At 43.1% G+C, this 5,497-nt stretch overlaps 1 pseudogene; it reads right to left on the bottom strand.

Moving 5' to 3' along the window:
* Positions 1-1,460: 1,460 nt before the first annotated feature.
* LOC101564706 lies at positions 1,461-1,677 on the bottom strand (annotated as a pseudogene).
* Between the last annotated feature and the right edge of the window lie 3,820 nt (positions 1,678-5,497).

Here is a 5,497-nt window from a genome sequence, read left to right as displayed (position 1 = left end):
CCCTTCCTTTTCTCCAATTTTGATCTGCTAACTTAGGTTATTAACCCTCCAGAAGAGAAGCTTATTATTATTATTATTATTATTATTATTATTATGTTTTGAATTCAGCAGAGGTTTTATTCCCAAACTCTTCAAATATTTTTACAAAGAGAAATAAAATGTCTAACAGTGTCTCAAATCAAATCAAAGGCATACCATCCAAATAAAACACTTGTGGCATCAAGAATTCCTTTACATTGTAGTATTTTCACATTATTTTGTTTTTAACTATTTGCACTCTTGTACATGTCATTTGCATTTTAAGTATTGTTTCAGGACATGAAATAATGGAGTGTTGTTTAAAAGTGCAACCTCGACTATAAGCTACAGAAATCTATGAGAAAAAGGATCAAATGCTTCAAACAAACACAAGAGAAACATTAATCTTTTCAAACAAGTTGGCTAAGGAATATCTCCTGTGGTTAGTGTTAAACATAAATCTTCCAATTATAAAAAATTAAGACACTAAATGCATAAGGGACTGTTTTCCCCTACATTATATTTTTTGTCTTCATTTGATAATTGTAAACTCATGAGAAAAGAACAAATTTTATTATAGTATAAAAATCTTAGGAACAACAAATTACAAATATTCAATTTTTAATAGACAAAAATACTTTGCTTCCTAAAATGTAAACATTCAGTAAATAAAACATGCACGGTATTCCAGGAATTACACTACCAATAGTTCATTTATGAAAGAGGTGTATTAAGGGGCCAGGGAATGGCTCAGTGGAATAAGCGCTTTCCTGGCAAGCGCAAGGGCCTGAGTTCAATCCCTGGTTCCGCAAAAAAAAAAAAAAAAAAAAAAAAAAGAGGTGTATTTATTGATAAGGTTCTTGTTTACTAAAATTAAGCACTTCGGCAAAAGAACCAGACCATTACTATTTAAAACTCTAGGTCGGGGCTGGTGAGATGGCTCAGTGGTCTAAAGCGCCTACTTAGAACAAGCTCAGCAAAGCAAAGGGACCGCGGTTCAATCCCCCAGCCCCACATGCCAGCCAGTCCCGCCCCCTGGTGGGCTGAGCTGGCCACACACACATACACACACACACACATACATACATACATACATACATAAATAAATAAAAATAAAACTCTAGGGCTGGGGAGATGGCTCAGTGGAATAAGCACTTCCCTGGCAAGCGTGAGGCTCTGAGTTCAATCCCCGGTTCCACAAAAAACAAACAAACAAAACAAAACAAAAAAAACACAAAACCTCTATTCCTTCACTCACTTTTCTTATTTGAGTAGAAAATTATTAACTTTTGTAGAAATTTGGCTTCTGGGCCTGGCCACAAGAAAGGTGTGAAATATCTAAAAGTCTTTTGATGAAACAAAAGCATTTTCTTGAAACTTGAAGGGAGTCGTTCATCATTGTGCTTGAAGGGATTCCTCAATGAACTTCTTCCTGACGGTCTTCAGAGTAAAGTACAGGACCTGCACTCCCGGAAGGGGTTGCTGCCTGCTGGAACACCGACCAGCAGGGCATCCTGGCAGGCATTCTGTATGCAGTACTGCCGCAGTTCTGCAGCTGCCTGGGAAACCTTGATCCTGTCCATGCTGGCTTCGAGCTTGAGCTGCTCCACTAGGCGCTGCAGGGCGCTCACGCTGGCCCCGGAAGACATGGCGATGGTGGCTCCGAGAAGCTTATTATTAACTTGCAATATATGCAATTCGGTTTACCCTATTTGTCTAAATATCAAACATCTTTGGCATATCATGGAACAGGTATTTTTCCATCAAATATTGATATGTTGAACTTTAAGTCCTTACAGAATATGAAGGAAAAATAATTTTAAAAAACTAGAAATAAGCATTTACATATTTTTACAAAGAAATTTAGAAATCTAACCATATAGAGAATTGTAACAGGACAGACCTGTGACTTTTTTTTTTCTTATTCTTGTGTCTTTTTTTTCTTCTCATTTATTACCCTTTTTTTTTAAAGAAAAAATAATAATAAAAAACCCTTTAGGGGGGCTGGTGAGATGGCTCAGTGGTCTAAAGCACCTACTTAGAACAAGCTTAGCAAAGCAAGGGACTGTGGTTCAATCCCCCAGTACCACATGCCAGCCAGCCCCGCCCCCTGGTGGGCTGAGCTGGCCACACACACATATAAATAAATAAATAAAATTAAAAAAAAAAAACAAAAAAACCCTTTAGGCTGGGGAGATAGCTTAGTGGTCTAAGTGCCTGACTGGCAAGCACAAAGACCCGAGTTTGATCCCTGGTACCACATGCCTTGCTGGCCCTGGAACCAGGGCACACCATGTCGGCACTGCAACTGGGTGTGGTGGCGCAGGCGGATAACTACAAGGCCAAGCTTTGTAGTGAGACCCTGTATTCAATAAATAAATAAAATAATATCTTTAAAAAACAAAACAAAACAAAACAAAAAAACCCTTTACTTGAGAGACAGTATAGCAATCATTGGTATGTCATGACAAGAAGTACATATTTAGAAGACCAGGACGACAGGCACTCCAAGCATGACCCCTCTATTACACATCACCATCCTCAGTGCAGCTGCCTGGCTCACAGGCACCAGCATATACAGTTAGTCAGGGTGAGAATCCCACCAGCCAACTGCTAGTCTCAAAAACCTGCTGATGTCCCCCAGGATCACTACCCCACCTATCTCGTGTGTACAAATGCATGGCTTTGCCCCTGTCATGTTTCCCAGCTAAGCAGGTGCTTTAATCCGCTGAGTTATCTGGCCAGCCTGCTGCTATCCTTTTTATTTTTTTGCGGAACTGTGGATTGAACTCAGACCCTTGTGCTTGCTAGGGAAGTGCTTATTCTACTGTGCCATCTCCCTGGCCCTATCCTTTTAAAGAGAAACCATTTCACTTATAGCCCCTGTTGAAGGGGCTGTCATGGTGGCCACATTTCCTGTGATTTGGCCTTGTGTCTTTTGTCCAGCTGCCTGGATTGCGGTTAGCTCTGAATTCCAAGACTCTCAATGCACAGGATGGGCAGTAGCGGATGTTTCCTGACAACACAGAAAGGTGAGCTGGGTTAGTCAGTGTCTTGTTTTTGGGAAACTGAAATTAGATAAATGCCTACTTGGGCACTAGGCATTTAGAAGATGTGAACTGAATATTTGCATAAAGAGAACCCACAAAAGATACCAAGGCACTGTAAGTGGAAGCTGGGAAATTTGGAAGAAATACATGGACTAAATGGTAAATAAGTCAGCTGCTAACTGGAAAGAAGAGGAGACTGGATATTAGCTCAGTTGTGTAAGTGGCGGAGTGCTGATGAAGGAGTCTCCCATCTCATGTTTTCGTTCTTTGGGAACAGTTTTTCCTGAATTAATTTCTTCTCTTCTCTTCTTTCTTCTTTTCTCTCCTCTCCTCTCCTCTCCTCTCCTCTCCTCTCTTCTCTTCTCTCCATTCTTTCTTCCTTGGTATCAGAAATGGAACTCAGGACCTCGTACTTGCCAGGCAGGCACTGTGCTACTGAGCTATATCTGTTGTAGCTCAAAAATCAGATGACAACGAGGCTAGTCCAAAAGTTAAAAGAAGCGCTTCATTTAAGCTGGTACCCAGCAGCAACACCCGGCACAAAGTGCCTAAGTGCGCTGGAGCATTGACAAGGGTCAGTATTTAAGCTTGAAAACCGCAAAAACAGGGAGGGAGTGGAGAGGAAGAAGTGGCAGGGTCATTAGTTCATGGGGGAGTCCTGTGTGGCGGAGGTGCTGAGTTGGCAGTCATATATAGTTCATTGAGATAAGGTTTGGGGAACAGATATCATAAGACTTGAGTCATGGGGTGAGGAATTGGGAGGAATTTGAGTTGGCAGTCATATATAGTTCAGACTTGAGTCAGGGGTGAGGAATTGGGAGAGGTCGGCGCATACAGAACAGGAATTCGGTGAGGTTAGAAGGACAACAAAATGGCGTCAATTTTGACAGGGTACAACAATATCCCCGGCCCCTTTCTTGAATTTCTATGACATTTAGTCTTTCAATAACTCCTTATCCAGGAGGTAGCTTGAAAGTAACCAAAGAAAATAAACCAAATAAGCATGAACTGATTAGAGGGCCGGGGGGATGGCTCAGTGGAATAAGTGCTTTCCTGGCAAGTGCAAGGGCCTGAGTTCAATCCCCGGTTCTGAAAAAAAAAAAAAAAAAAAAAAAGAACTGATTAGAATGAAGTTGGGGGTCAGGTCTGCCAAGCAAGGACTGCCCTGGTCTCATTCCAAGGTCATACAGAGGGGCTTTCTTGGTGAGTTATCAGTTATGGAGGGAGAGGTCAGGAATGTACCACGGAGAGGTAGCCTTGGCAAAGTAGGTACACAATGAGTCAAAGTGAAGGACTAGTACAGGCAAGGCACTGAGCTGCGGGAGGGCTGGGAAATTGACAGGCAGAGACAAAGACAGGTGCGGATGAGGGAAAGGGAGGTCCAGGAAGTACCACAGGGATTTCTGCAGTGCAGAGGGATTCGAGTGTGCAACTTGATCTCTGTAGGTCTGAACGTTTTCAAATGGATAAAACAGAGTGTGACCAGTGTGACCACAGGGCTAAGAACAAGACACAGTGACAGTGTTTGTTTTGTTTTGTTGGAACCGGGGATTGGACTCAGGCCCTTGCACTTGCCAGGCAAGTCCTTATTCTACTGAGCCATCTCCTTGGCCCCAGTGACAGTATTTGGAAGGAAGTGAGAGGCTCACACTGGGGGAGCAGGGAAAGTGATGGAGAAAGTGATTCATGAGTTGGGCAGTGAAGGTCAGATCAGAGGTCACCCATGCAGGGACACAGTGCTGAAACCAGGCAGCATGAGTGTTTACAGCCACTAGACTGGGGCTCGAATCCCAGTGCTACAACATATTAACCAGTCTGTCATTTCAGTGCTCTCCTTTTACCTGTAAGATGAAGATAGCAGTTGTGTGTATTACAGCTTAACTCATGCAGAACGCTTACGCATTAGGGCAATGTCTTCAGGGGAAGTTTTACACAACAGCTTGTGCAAAAGCAAGGAGGGGTGGAATGTGGTGTATGTTCTCAATTCATGCAGGTGGTTCCAGGGGGTACTGGACTGCAAAGTACGGACCGTGGTGAGTGGGGACAGAAGCCATGAGATGCGAGGCTGGAGAGTGCAGGTTACATCATCATGAGCTCTATGTGGATATTTCGGCTGTACCCACTGGCTCTTTCCCACTACCAAGAGCCAGTGAAGGTTTATAAGCAAGGTGACATGACCTGCTTCACTTTTTTTTTGTGGAACCAGAGATTGAACTCAGGTCCCTGCGCTTGCCAGGCAAATGCTTATTCCACTGAACCATCTCCCCGGCCCCACCCTCTTTGCTTTTGGAAATGCAGAAAATGAACTGATTTCAGCTTAAGTTCAGTAGGTGAGAAGGAGGTTAGGAAGCTGTAAGCAGTCCAGGAAAATAGCTCAGTGGCACAAGCACCTGTCTGGCACAGGCAAAGTCCTAGTTTCTGGGAGGAGG

The sequence above is a fragment of the Octodon degus genome, unplaced genomic scaffold (assembly GCF_000260255.1).
Source record: "Octodon degus isolate 3935 unplaced genomic scaffold, OctDeg1.0 scaffold00048, whole genome shotgun sequence".
Taxonomy (NCBI): Eukaryota; Metazoa; Chordata; class Mammalia; order Rodentia; family Octodontidae; genus Octodon; species Octodon degus.
Note: the sequence above shows the minus strand (reverse complement) of the source record. Positions and strands in the feature narration are given on the sequence as shown.